The sequence below is a fragment of the Pimephales promelas genome, chromosome 3 (assembly GCF_988280905.1).
Source record: "Pimephales promelas chromosome 3, fPimPro1.hap1.1, whole genome shotgun sequence".
Lineage (NCBI taxonomy): Eukaryota > Metazoa > Chordata > Actinopteri > Cypriniformes > Leuciscidae > Pimephales > Pimephales promelas.
Window position 1 is genome coordinate 31,804,561 of NC_142771.1, and position 12,669 is coordinate 31,817,229.

Here is a 12,669-nt window from a genome sequence, read left to right on the forward strand (position 1 = left end):
AAGTCTCATGGCCCTCTATCAGAATTTGGGAAGATTGGAGAAACTTAATTTTTCGCCCAAAAAAAAAAACGTAAGGGGTACCACTGTCGTTTTTTTTTTCGGGCCGAATTTTTGAGTTTCGATATCTCAGCTCTGGAAGGGGCTAGAGCCTCCATTTTTGCACTTAGGTCTAAGTCTCATGGCCCTCTATCAGAATCCAGAGTTTTGGGAAGATTGGAGAAACTCAATTTTTCACCCGAAAAAAAAAAACGTAAGGGGTACCACTGTCGTTTTTTTTTTCGGGTCAAATTTTTGAGTTTCGATATCTCAGCTCTGGAAGGGGCTAGAGCCTCCATTTTTTCACTCAGGTCTAAGTCTCATGGCCCTCTATCAGAATTTGGGAAGATTGGAGCAACTTAATTTTTCGCCCAAAAAAAAAAACGTAAGGGGTACCATTGTCGTTTTTTTTTCGGGCCAAATTTTTGAGTTTCGATATCTCAGCTCTGGAAGGGGCTAGAGCCTCCATTTTTGCACTCAGGTCTAAGTCTCATGGCCCTCTATCAGAATTTGGGAAGATTGGAGAAACTTAATTTTTCGCCCAAAAAAAAAAACGTAAGGGGTACCACTGTCGTTTTTTTTTTTCGGGCCGAATTTTTGAGTTTCGATATCTCAGCTCTGGAAGGGGCTAGAGCCTCCATTTTTGCACTCAGGTCTAAGTCTCATGGCCCTCTATCAGAATTTGGGAAGATTGGAGAAACTTAATTTTTCGCCCCCCCCAAAAAAACGCAAGGGGTAACACTGTCGTTTTTTTTTTCGGGCCGAATTTTTGAGTTTCGATATCTCAGCTCTGGAAGGGGCTAGAGCCTCCATTTTTGCACTCATTTCTAAGTCTCATGGCCCTCTATCAGAAGTTGGGAAGATTGGAGAAACTTAATTTTTCGCCCAAAAAAAAAAAACGTAAGGGGTACCACTGTCGTTTTTTTTTTCGGGCCGAATTTTTGAGTTTCGATATCTCAGCTCTGGAAGGGGCTAGAGCCTCCATTTTTGCACTCAGGTCTAAGTCTCATGGCCCTCTATCAGAATTTGGGAAGATTGGAGAATGTTAATTTTTCGCCCCAAAAAAAAACGTAAGGGGTACCACTGTCGTTTTTTTTTCGGGCCGAATTTTTGAGTTTCGATATCTCAGCTCTGGAAGGGGCTAGAGCCTCCATTTTTGCACTCAGGTCTAAGTCTCATGGCCCTCTATCAGAATTTGGGAAGATTGGAGAAACTTAATTTTTCGCCCAAAAAAAAAAAACGTAAGGGGTACCATTGTCGTTTTTTTTTTCGGGCCAAATTTTTGAGTTTCGATATCTCAGCTCTGGAAGGGGCTAGAGCCTCCATTTTTGCACTCAGGTCTAAGTCTCATGGCCCTCTATCAGAATTTGGGAAGATTGGAGAAACTTAATTTTTCGCCCCAAAAAAAAAACCGCAAGGGGTACCACTGTCGTTTTTTTTTTTCGGGCCGAATTTTTGAGTTTCGATATCTCAGCTCTGGAAGGGGCTAGAGCCTCCATTTTTGCACTCAGGTCTAAGTCTCATGGCCCTCTATCAGAATTTGGGAAGATTGGAGAAACTTAATTTTTCGCCCAAAAAAAAAACGTAAGGGGTACCACTGTCGTTTTTTTTTTCGGGCCGAATTTTTGAGTTTCGATATCTCAGCTCTGGAAGGGGCTAGAGCCTCCATTTTTGCACTCAGGTCTAAGTCTCATGGCCCTCTATCAGAAATTGGGAAGATTGGAGAATGTTAATTTTTCGCCCAAAAAAAAAACGTAAGGGGTACCACTGTCGTTTTTTTTTTCGGGCCGAATGTTTGAGTTTCGATATCTCAGCTCTGGAAGGGGCTAGAGCCTCCATTTTTGCACTCAGGTCTAAGTCTCATGGCCCTCTATCAGAATTTGGGAAGATTGGAGAAACTTAATTTTTCGCCCCAAAAAAAAAACGTAAGGGGTACCATTGTCGTTTTTTTTTTCGGGCCAAATTTTTGAGTTTCGATATCTCAGCTCTGGAAGGGGCTAGAGCCTCCATTTTTGCACTCAGGTCTAAGTCTCATGGCCCTCTATCAAAATTTGGGAAGATTGGAGAAACTTAATTTTTCGCCCAAAAAAAAAACGTAAGGGGTACCACTGTCGTTTTTTTTTTCGGGCCGAATTTTTGAGTTTCGATATCTCAGCTCTGGAAGGGGCTAGAGCCTCCATTTTTGCACTCAGGTCTAAGTCTCATGGCCCTCTATCAGAATTTGGGAAGATTGGAGAAACTTAATTTTTCGCCCAAAAAAAAAACGTAAGGGGTACCACTGTCGTTTTTTTTTCGGGCCGAATTTTTGAGTTTCGATATCTCATCTCTGGAAGGGGCTAGAGCCTCCATTTTTGCACTCAGGTCTAAGTCTCAGGGCCCTCTATCAGAATTTGGGAAGATTGGAGAATCTTAATTTTTCGCCCAAAAAAAAAACGTAAGGGGTACCACTGTCGTTTTTTTTTTCGGGCCGAATTTTTGAGTCTCGATATCTCAGCTCTGGAAGGGGCTAGAGCCTCCATTTTTGCACTCATGTCTAAGTCTCATGGCCCTCTATCAGAATTTGGGAAGATTGGAGAAACTTAATTTTTCGCCCAAAAAAAAAAACGTAAGGGGTACCACTGTCGTTTTTTTTTCGGGCCGAAATTTTGAGTTTCGATATCTCAGCTCTGGAAGGGGCTAGAGCCTCCATTTTTGCACTCAGGTCTAAGTCTCATGGCCCTCTATCAGAATTTGGGAAGATTGGAGAAACTTAATTTTTCACCCCCCCAAAAAAAAACGCAAGGGGTACCACTGTCATTTTTTTTTTTCGGGCCGAATTTTTGAGTTTCGATATCTCAGCTCTGGGAGGGGCTAGAGCCTCCATTTTTGCACTCAGGTCTAAGTCTCATGGCCCTCTATCAGAATTTGGGAAGATTGGAGAAACTTAATTTTTCACCCCCCCAAAAAAAAACGCAAGGGGTACCACTGTCATTTTTTTTTTTCGGGCCGAATTTTTGAGTTTCGATATCTCAGCTCTGGAAGGGGCTAGAGCCTCCATTTTTGCACTCAGGTCTAAGTCTCATGGCCCTCTATCAGAATTTGGGAAGATTGGAGAATGTTAATTTTTCGCCCAAAAAAAAAACGTAAGGGGTACCACTGTCGTTTTTTTTTCGGGACGAATTTTTGAGTTTCGATATCTCAGCTCTGGAAGGGGCTAGAGCCTCCATTTTTGCACTCAGGTCCAAGTCTCATGGCCCTCTATCAGAATTTGGGAAGATTGGAGAAACTTAATTTTTCGCCCAAAAAAAAAACGTAAGGGGTACCACTGTCGTTTTTTTTTTCGGGCCGAATTTTTGAGTTTCGATATCTCAGCTCTGGAAGGGGCTAGAGCCTCCATTTTTGCACTTAGGTCTAAGTCTCATGGCCCTCTATCAGAATCCAGAGTTTTGGGAAGATTGGAGAAACTTAATTTTTCACCCGAAAAAAAAAAACGTAAGGGGTACCACTGTCGTTTTTTTTTTCGGGTCAAATTTTTGAGTTTCGATATCTCAGCTCTGGAAGGGGCTAGAGCCTCCATTTTTTCACTCAGGTCTAAGTCTCATGGCCCTCTATCAGAATTTGGGAAGATTGGAGAAACTTAATTTTTCGCCCAAAAAAAAAACGTAAGGGGTACCACTGTCGTTTTTTTTTCGGGCCGAATTTTTGAGTTTCGATATCTCAGCTCTGGAAGGGGCTAGAGCCTCCATTTTTGCACTCAGGTCTAAGTCTCAGGGCCCTCTATCAGAATTTGGGAAGATTGGAGAATCTTAATTTTTTGCCCAAAAAAAAAACGTAAGGGGTACCACTGTCGTTTTTTTTTTCGGGCCAAATTTTTGAGTTTCGATATCTCAGCTCTGGAAGGGGCTAGAGCCTCCATTTTTGCACTCAGGTCTAAGTCTCATGGCCCTCTATCAGAATTTGGGAAGATTGGAGAATGTTAATTTTTCGCCCAAAAAAAAAACGTAAGGGGTACCACAGTCGTTTTTTTTTCGGGCCGAATTTTTGAGTTTCGATATCTCAGCTCTGGAAGGGGCTAGAGCCTCCATTTTTGCACTCAGGTCTAAGTCTCATGGCCCTCTATCAGAATTTGAGAAGATTGGAGAAACTTAATTTTTCGCCCAAAAAAAAAAACGTAAGGGGTACCATTGTCGTTTTTTTTTTCGGGCCAAATTTTTGAGTTTCGATATCTCAGCTCTGGAAGGGGCTAGAGCCTCCATTTTTGCACTCAGGTCTAAGTCTCATGGCCCTCTATCAGAATTTGGGAAGATTGGAGAAACTTAATTTTTCGCCCAAAAAAAAAAAACGTAAGGGGTACCACTGTCGTTTTTTTTTTTCGGGCCGAATTTTTGAGTTTCGATATCTCAGCTCTGGAAGGGGCTAGAGCCTCCATTTTTGCACTCAGGTCTAAGTCTCATGGCCCTCTATCAGAATTTGGGAAGATTGGAGAAACTTAATTTTTCGCCCCCCCCAAAAAAACGCAAGGGGTAACACTGTCGTTTTTTTTTTTCGGGCCGAATTTTTGAGTTTCGATATCTCAGCTCTGGAAGGGGCTAGAGCCTCCATTTTTGCACTCATTTCTAAGTCTCATGGCCCTCTATCAGAAGTTGGGAAGATTGGAGAAACTTAATTTTTCGCCCCAAAAAAAAAAAACGTAAGGGGTACCACTGTCGTTTTTTTTTTCGGGCCGAATTTTTGAGTTTCGATATCTCAGCTCTGGAAGGGGCTAGAGCCTCCATTTTTGCACTCAGGTCTAAGTCTCAAGGCCCTCTATCAGAATTTGGGAAGATTGGAGAATGTTAATTTTTCGCCCCAAAAAAAAACGTAAGGGGTACCACTGTCGTTTTTTTTTCGGGCCGAATTTTTGAGTTTCGATATCTCAGCTCTGGAAGGGGCTAGAGCCTCCATTTTTGCACTCAGGTCTAAGTCTCAAGGCCCTCTATCAGAATTTGGGAAGATTGGAGAAACTTAATTTTTCGCCCAAAAAAAAAAACGTAAGGGGTACCATTGTCGTTTTTTTTTTCGGGCCAAATTTTTGAGTTTCGATATCTCAGCTCTGGAAGGGGCTAGAGCCTCCATTTTTGCACTCAGGTCTAAGTCTCATGGCCCTCTATCAGAATTTGGGAAGATTGGAGAAACTTAATTTTTCGCCCAAAAAAAAAAACGTAAGGGGTACCACTGTCGTTTTTTTTTTCGGGCCGAATTTTTGAGTTTCGATATCTCAGCTCTGGAAGGGGCTAGAGCCTCCATTTTTGCACTTAGGTCTAAGTCTCATGGCCCTCTATCAGAATCCAGAGTTTTGGGAAGATTGGAGAAACTCAATTTTTCACCCGAAAAAAAAAAACGTAAGGGGTACCACTGTCGTTTTTTTTTCGGGTCAAATTTTTGAGTTTCGATATCTCAGCTCTGGAAGGGGCTAGAGCCTCCATTTTTTCACTCAGGTCTAAGTCTCATGGCCCTCTATCAGAATTTGGGAAGATTGGAGAAACTTAATTTTTCGCCCAAAAAAAAAAACGTAAGGGGTACCATTGTCGTTTTTTTTTCGGGCCAAATTTTTGAGTTTCGATATCTCAGCTCTGGAAGGGGCTAGAGCCTCCATTTTTGCACTCAGGTCTAAGTCTCATGGCCCTCTATCAGAATTTGGGAAGATTGGAGAATGTTAATTTTTCGCCCAAAAAAAAAACGTAAGGGGTACCACTGTCGTTTTTTTTTCGGGCCGAATTTTTGAGTTTCGATATCTCAGCTCTGGAAGGGGCTAGAGCCTCCATTTTTGCACTCAGGTCTAAGTCTCATGGCCCTCTATCAGAATTTGAGAAGATTGGAGAAACTTAATTTTTCGCCCAAAAAAAAAAACGTAAGGGGTACCATTGTCGTTTTTTTTTTCGGGCCAAATTTTTGAGTTTCGATATCTCAGCTCTGGAAGGGGCTAGAGCCTCCATTTTTGCACTCAGGTCTAAGTCTCATGGCCCTCTATCAGAATTTGGGAAGATTGGAGAAACTTAATTTTTCGCCCAAAAAAAAAAACGTAAGGGGTACCACTGTCGTTTTTTTTTTTCGGGCCGAATTTTTGAGTTTCGATATCTCAGCTCTGGAAGGGGCTAGAGCCTCCATTTTTGCACTCAGGTCTAAGTCTCATGGCCCTCTATCAGAATTTGGGAAGATTGGAGAAACTTAATTTTTCGCCCCCCCCAAAAAAACGCAAGGGGTAACACTGTCGTTTTTTTTTTTCGGGCCGAATTTTTGAGTTTCGATATCTCAGCTCTGGAAGGGGCGAGAGCCTCCATTTTTGCACTCATTTCTAAGTCTCATGGCCCTCTATCAGAAGTTGGGAAGATTGGAGAAACTTAATTTTTCGCCCAAAAAAAAAAAAACGTAAGGGGTACCACTGTCGTTTTTTTTTTCGGGCCGAATTTTTGAGTTTCGATATCTCAGCTCTGGAAGGGGCTAGAGCCTCCATTTTTGCACTCAGGTCTAAGTCTCATGGCCCTCTATCAGAATTTGGGAAGATTGGAGAATGTTAATTTTTCGCCCCAAAAAAAAACGTAAGGGGTACCACTGTCGTTTTTTTTTCGGGCCGAATTTTTGAGTTTCGATATCTCAGCTCTGGAAGGGGCTAGAGCCTCCATTTTTGCACTCAGGTCTAAGTCTCATGGCCCTCTATCAGAATTTGGGAAGATTGGAGAAACTTAATTTTTCGCCCAAAAAAAAAAACGTAAGGGGTACCATTGTCGTTTTTTTTTTCGGGCCAAATTTTTGAGTTTCGATATCTCAGCTCTGGAAGGGGCTAGAGCCTCAATTTTTGCACTCAGGTCTAAGTCTCATGGCCCTCTATCAGAATTTGGGAAGATTGGAGAAACTTAATTTTTCGCCCAAAAAAAAAACGTAAGGGGTACCACTGTCGTTTTTTTTTTCGGGCCGAATTTTTGAGTTTCGATATCTCAGCTCTGGAAGGGGCTAGAGCCTCCATTTTTGCACTCAGGTCTAAGTCTCATGGCCCTCTATCAGAAATTGGGAAGATTGGAGAATGTTAATTTTTCGCCCAAAAAAAAAACGTAAGGGGTACCACTGTCGTTTTTTTTTTCGGGCCGAATGTTTGAGTTTCGATATCTCAGCTCTGGAAGGGGCTAGAGCCTCCATTTTTGCACTCAGGTCTAAGTCTCATGGCCCTCTATCAGAATTTGGGAAGATTGGAGAAACTTAATTTTTCGCCCCAAAAAAAAAACGTAAGGGGTACCATTGTCGTTTTTTTTTTCGGGCCAAATTTTTGAGTTTCGATATCTCAGCTCTGGAAGGGGCTAGAGCCTCCATTTTTGCACTCAGGTCTAAGTCTCATGGCCCTCTATCAAAATTTGGGAAGATTGGAGAAACTTAATTTTTCGCCCAAAAAAAAAACGTAAGGGGTACCACTGTCGTTTTTTTTTTCGGGCCGAATTTTTGAGTTTCGATATCTCAGCTCTGGAAGGGGCTAGAGCCTCCATTTTTGCACTCAGGTCTAAGTCTCATGGCCCTCTATCAGAATTTGGGAAGATTGGAGAAACTTAATTTTTCGCCCAAAAAAAAAACGTAAGGGGTACCACTGTCGTTTTTTTTTCGGGCCGAATTTTTGAGTTTCGATATCTCATCTCTGGAAGGGGCTAGAGCCTCCATTTTTGCACTCAGGTCTAAGTCTCAGGGCCCTCTATCAGAATTTGGGAAGATTGGAGAATCTTAATTTTTCGCCCAAAAAAAAAACGTAAGGGGTACCACTGTCGTTTTTTTTTTCGGGCCGAATTTTTGAGTCTCGATATCTCAGCTCTGGAAGGGGCTAGAGCCTCCATTTTTGCACTCATGTCTAAGTCTCATGGCCCTCTATCAGAATTTGGGAAGATTGGAGAAACTTAATTTTTCGCCCAAAAAAAAAAAACGTAAGGGGTACCACTGTCGTTTTTTTTTCGGGCCGAATTTTTGAGTTTCGATATCTCAGCTCTGGAAGGGGCTAGAGCCTCCATTTTTGCACTCAGGTCTAAGTCTCATGGCCCTCTATCAGAATTTGGGAAGATTGGAGAAACTTAATTTTTCACCCCCCCAAAAAAAAACGCAAGGGGTACCACTGTCATTTTTTTTTTTCGGGCCGAATTTTTGAGTTTCGATATCTCAGCTCTGGGAGGGGCTAGAGCCTCCATTTTTGCACTCAGGTCTAAGTCTCATGGCCCTCTATCAGAATTTGGGAAGATTGGAGAAACTTAATTTTTCACCCCCCCAAAAAAAACGCAAGGGGTACCACTGTCATTTTTTTTTTCGGGCCGAATTTTTGAGTTTCGATATCTCAGCTCTGGAAGGGGCTAGAGCCTCCATTTTTGCACTCAGGCCTAAGTCTCATGGCCCTCTATCAGAATTTGGGAAGATTGGAGAATGTTAATTTTTCGCCCAAAAAAAAAACGTAAGGGGTACCACTGTCGTTTTTTTTTCGGGACGAATTTTTGAGTTTCGATATCTCAGCTCTGGAAGGGGCTAGAGCAGGGTTCACCAATCTCGGTCCTGGAGGGCCACTGTCCCTGCAGAGTTTAGCTCCAACCCTGATCAAACACGCCTACCTGTGAGTTTCTACTGATCCTGAAGACCTTGATTAGCTTGCTCAGGTGTGTTTGATCAGGGTTGGAGCTAAACTATGCAGGGACAGTGGCCCTCCAGGACCGAGATTGGTGAACCCTGGGCTAGAGCCTCCATTTTTGCACTCAGGTCTAAGTCTCATGGCCCTCTATCAGAATTTGGGAAGATTGGAGAAACTTAATTTTTCGCCCAAAAAAAAAAAACGTAAGGGGTACCACTGTCGTTTTTTTTTCGGGCCGAATTTTTGAGTTTCGATATCTCAGCTCTGGAAGGGGCTAGAGCCTCCATTTTTGCACTCAGGTCCAAGTCTCATGGCCCTCTATCAGAATTTGGGAAGATTGGAGAAACTTAATTTTTCGCCCAAAAAAAAAAACGTAAGGGGTACCACTGTCGTTTTTTTTTTCGGGCCGAATTTTTGAGTTTCGATATCTCAGCTCTGGAAGGGGCTAGAGCCTCCATTTTTGCACTTAGGTCTAAGTCTCATGGCCCTCTATCAGAATCCAGAGTTTTGGGAAGATTGGAGAAACTTAATTTTTCACCCGAAAAAAAAAAACGTAAGGGGTACCACTGTCGTTTTTTTTTCGGGTCAAATTTTTGAGTTTCGATATCTCAGCTCTGGAAGGGGCTAGAGCCTCCATTTTTTCACTCAGGTCTAAGTCTCATGGCCCTCTATCAGAATTTGGGAAGATTGGAGAAACTTAATTTTTCGCCCAAAAAAAAAACGTAAGGGGTACCACTGTCGTTTTTTTTTCGGGCCGAATTTTTGAGTTTCGATATCTCAGCTCTGGAAGGGGCTAGAGCCTCCATTTTTGCACTCAGGTCTAAGTCTCAGGGCCCTCTATCAGAATTTGGGAAGATTGGAGAATCTTAATTTTTTGCCCAAAAAAAAAACGTAAGGGGTACCACTGTCGTTTTTTTTTCGGGCCAAATTTTTGAGTTTCGATATCTCAGCTCTGGAAGGGGCTAGAGCCTCCATTTTTGCACTCAGGTCTAAGTCTCATGGCCCTCTATCAGAATTTGGGAAGATTGGAGAATGTTAATTTTTCGCCCAAAAAAAAAACGTAAGGGGTACCACTGTCGTTTTTTTTTCGGGCCGAATTTTTGAGTTTCGATATCTCAGCTCTGGAAGGGGCTAGAGCCTCCATTTTTGCACTCAGGTCTAAGTCTCATGGCCCTCTATCAGAATTTGAGAAGATTGGAGAAACTTAATTTTTCGCCCAAAAAAAAAAACGTAAGGGGTACCATTGTCGTTTTTTTTTTCGGGCCAAATTTTTGAGTTTCGATATCTCAGCTCTGGAAGGGGCTAGAGCCTCCATTTTTGCACTCAGGTCTAAGTCTCATGGCCCTCTATCAGAATTTGGGAAGATTGGAGAAACTTAATTTTTCGCCCAAAAAAAAAAACGTAAGGGGTACCACTGTCGTTTTTTTTTTTCGGGCCGAATTTTTGAGTTTCGATATCTCAGCTCTGGAAGGGGCTAGAGCCTCCATTTTTGCACTCAGGTCTAAGTCTCATGGCCCTCTATCAGAATTTGGGAAGATTGGAGAAACTTAATTTTTCGCCCCCCCCAAAAAAACGCAAGGGGTAACACTGTCGTTTTTTTTTTTTCGGGCCGAATTTTTGAGTTTCGATATCTCAGCTCTGGAAGGGGCTAGAGCCTCCATTTTTGCACTCAGGTCTAAGTCTCATGGCCCTCTATCAGAATTTGGGAAGATTGGAGAAACTTAATTTTTCGCCCCCCCCAAAAAAACGCAAGGGGTACCACTGTCGTTTTTTTTTTTCGGGCCGAATTTTTGAGTTTCGATATCTCAGCTCTGGAAGGGGCTAGAGCCTCCATTTTTGCACTCAGGTCTAAGTCTCATGGCCCTCTATCAGAATTTGGGAAGATTGGAGAAACTTAATTTTTCGCCCAAAAAAAAAACGTAAGGGGTACCACTGTCGTTTTTTTTTTTCGGGCCGAATTTTTGAGTTTCGATATCTCAGCTCTGGAAGGGGCTAGAGCCTCCATTTTTGCACTCAGGTCTAAGTCTCATGGCCCTCTATCAGAAATTGGGAAGATTGGAGAATGTTAATTTTTCGCCCAAAAAAAAAACGTAAGGGGTACCACTGTCGTTTTTTTTTTCGGGCCGAATGTTTGAGTTTCGATATCTCAGCTCTGGAAGGGGCTAGAGCCTCCATTTTTGCACTCAGGTCTAAGTCTCATGGCCCTCTATCAGAATTTGGGAAGATTGGAGAAACTTAATTTTTCGCCCCAAAAAAAAAACGTAAGGGGTACCATTGTCGTTTTTTTTTTCGGGCCAAATTTTTGAGTTTCGATATCTCAGCTCTGGAAGGGGCTAGAGCCTCCATTTTTGCACTCAGGTCTAAGTCTCATGGCCCTCTATCAAAATTTGGGAAGATTGGAGAAACTTAATTTTTCGCCCAAAAAAAAAACGTAAGGGGTACCACTGTCGTTTTTTTTTTCGGGCCGAATTTTTGAGTTTCGATATCTCAGCTCTGGAAGGGGCTAGAGCCTCCATTTTTGCACTCAGGTCTAAGTCTCATGGCCCTCTATCAGAATTTGGGAAGATTGGAGAAACTTAATTTTTCGCCCAAAAAAAAAACGTAAGGGGTACCACTGTCGTTTTTTTTTCGGGCCGAATTTTTGAGTTTCGATATCTCATCTCTGGAAGGGGCTAGAGCCTCCATTTTTGCACTCAGGTCTAAGTCTCAGGGCCCTCTATCAGAATTTGGGAAGATTGGAGAATCTTAATTTTTCGCCCAAAAAAAAAACGTAAGGGGTACCACTGTCGTTTTTTTTTTCGGGCCGAATTTTTGAGTCTCGATATCTCAGCTCTGGAAGGGGCTAGAGCCTCCATTTTTGCACTCATGTCTAAGTCTCATGGCCCTCTATCAGAATTTGGGAAGATTGGAGAAACTTAATTTTTCGCCCAAAAAAAAAAACGTAAGGGGTACCACTGTCGTTTTTTTTTCGGGCCGAATTTTTGAGTTTCGATATCTCAGCTCTGGAAGGGGCTAGAGCCTCCATTTTTGCACTCAGGTCTAAGTCTCATGGCCCTCTATCAGAATTTGGGAAGATTGGAGAAACTTAATTTTTCACCCCCCCAAAAAAAAACGCAAGGGGTACCACTGTCATTTTTTTTTTTCGGGCCGAATTTTTGAGTTTCGATATCTCAGCTCTGGGAGGGGCTAGAGCCTCCATTTTTGCACTCAGGTCTAAGTCTCATGGCCCACTATCAGAATTTGGGAAGATTGGAGAAACTTAATTTTTCACCCCCCCCAAAAAAAACGCAAGGGGTACCACTGTCATTTTTTTTTTTCGGGCCGAATTTTTGAGTTTCGATATCTCAGCTCTGGAAGGGGCTAGAGCCTCCATTTTTGCACTCAGGTCTAAGTCTCATGGCCCTCTATCAGAATTTGGGAAGATTGGAGAATGTTAATTTTTCGCCCAAAAAAAAAACGTAAGGGGTACCACTGTCGTTTTTTTTTCGGGACGAATTTTTGAGTTTCGATATCTCAGCTCTGGAAGGGGCTAGAGCCTCCATTTTTGCACTCAGGTCTAAGTCTCATGGCCCTCTATCAGAATTTGGGAAGATTGGAGAAACTTAATTTTTCGCCCAAAAAAAAAAAACGTAAGGGGTACCACTGTCGTTTTTTTTTCGGGCCGAATTTTTGAGTTTCGATATCTCAGCTCTGGAAGGGGCTAGAGCCTCCATTTTTGCACTCAGGTCCAAGTCTCATGGCCCTCTATCAGAATTTGGGAAGATTGGAGAAACTTAATTTTTCGCCCAAAAAAAAAAACGTAAGGGGTACCACTGTCGTTTTTTTTTTCGGGCCGAATTTTTGAGTTTCGATATCTCAGCTCTGGAAGGGGCTAGAGCCTCCATTTTTGCACTTAGGTCTAAGTCTCATGGCCCTCTATCAGAATCCAGAGTTTTGGGAAGATTGGAGAAACTTAATTTTTCACCCGAAAAAAAAAAACGTAAGGGGTACCACTGTCGTTTTTTTTTCGGGTCAAATTTTTGAGTTTC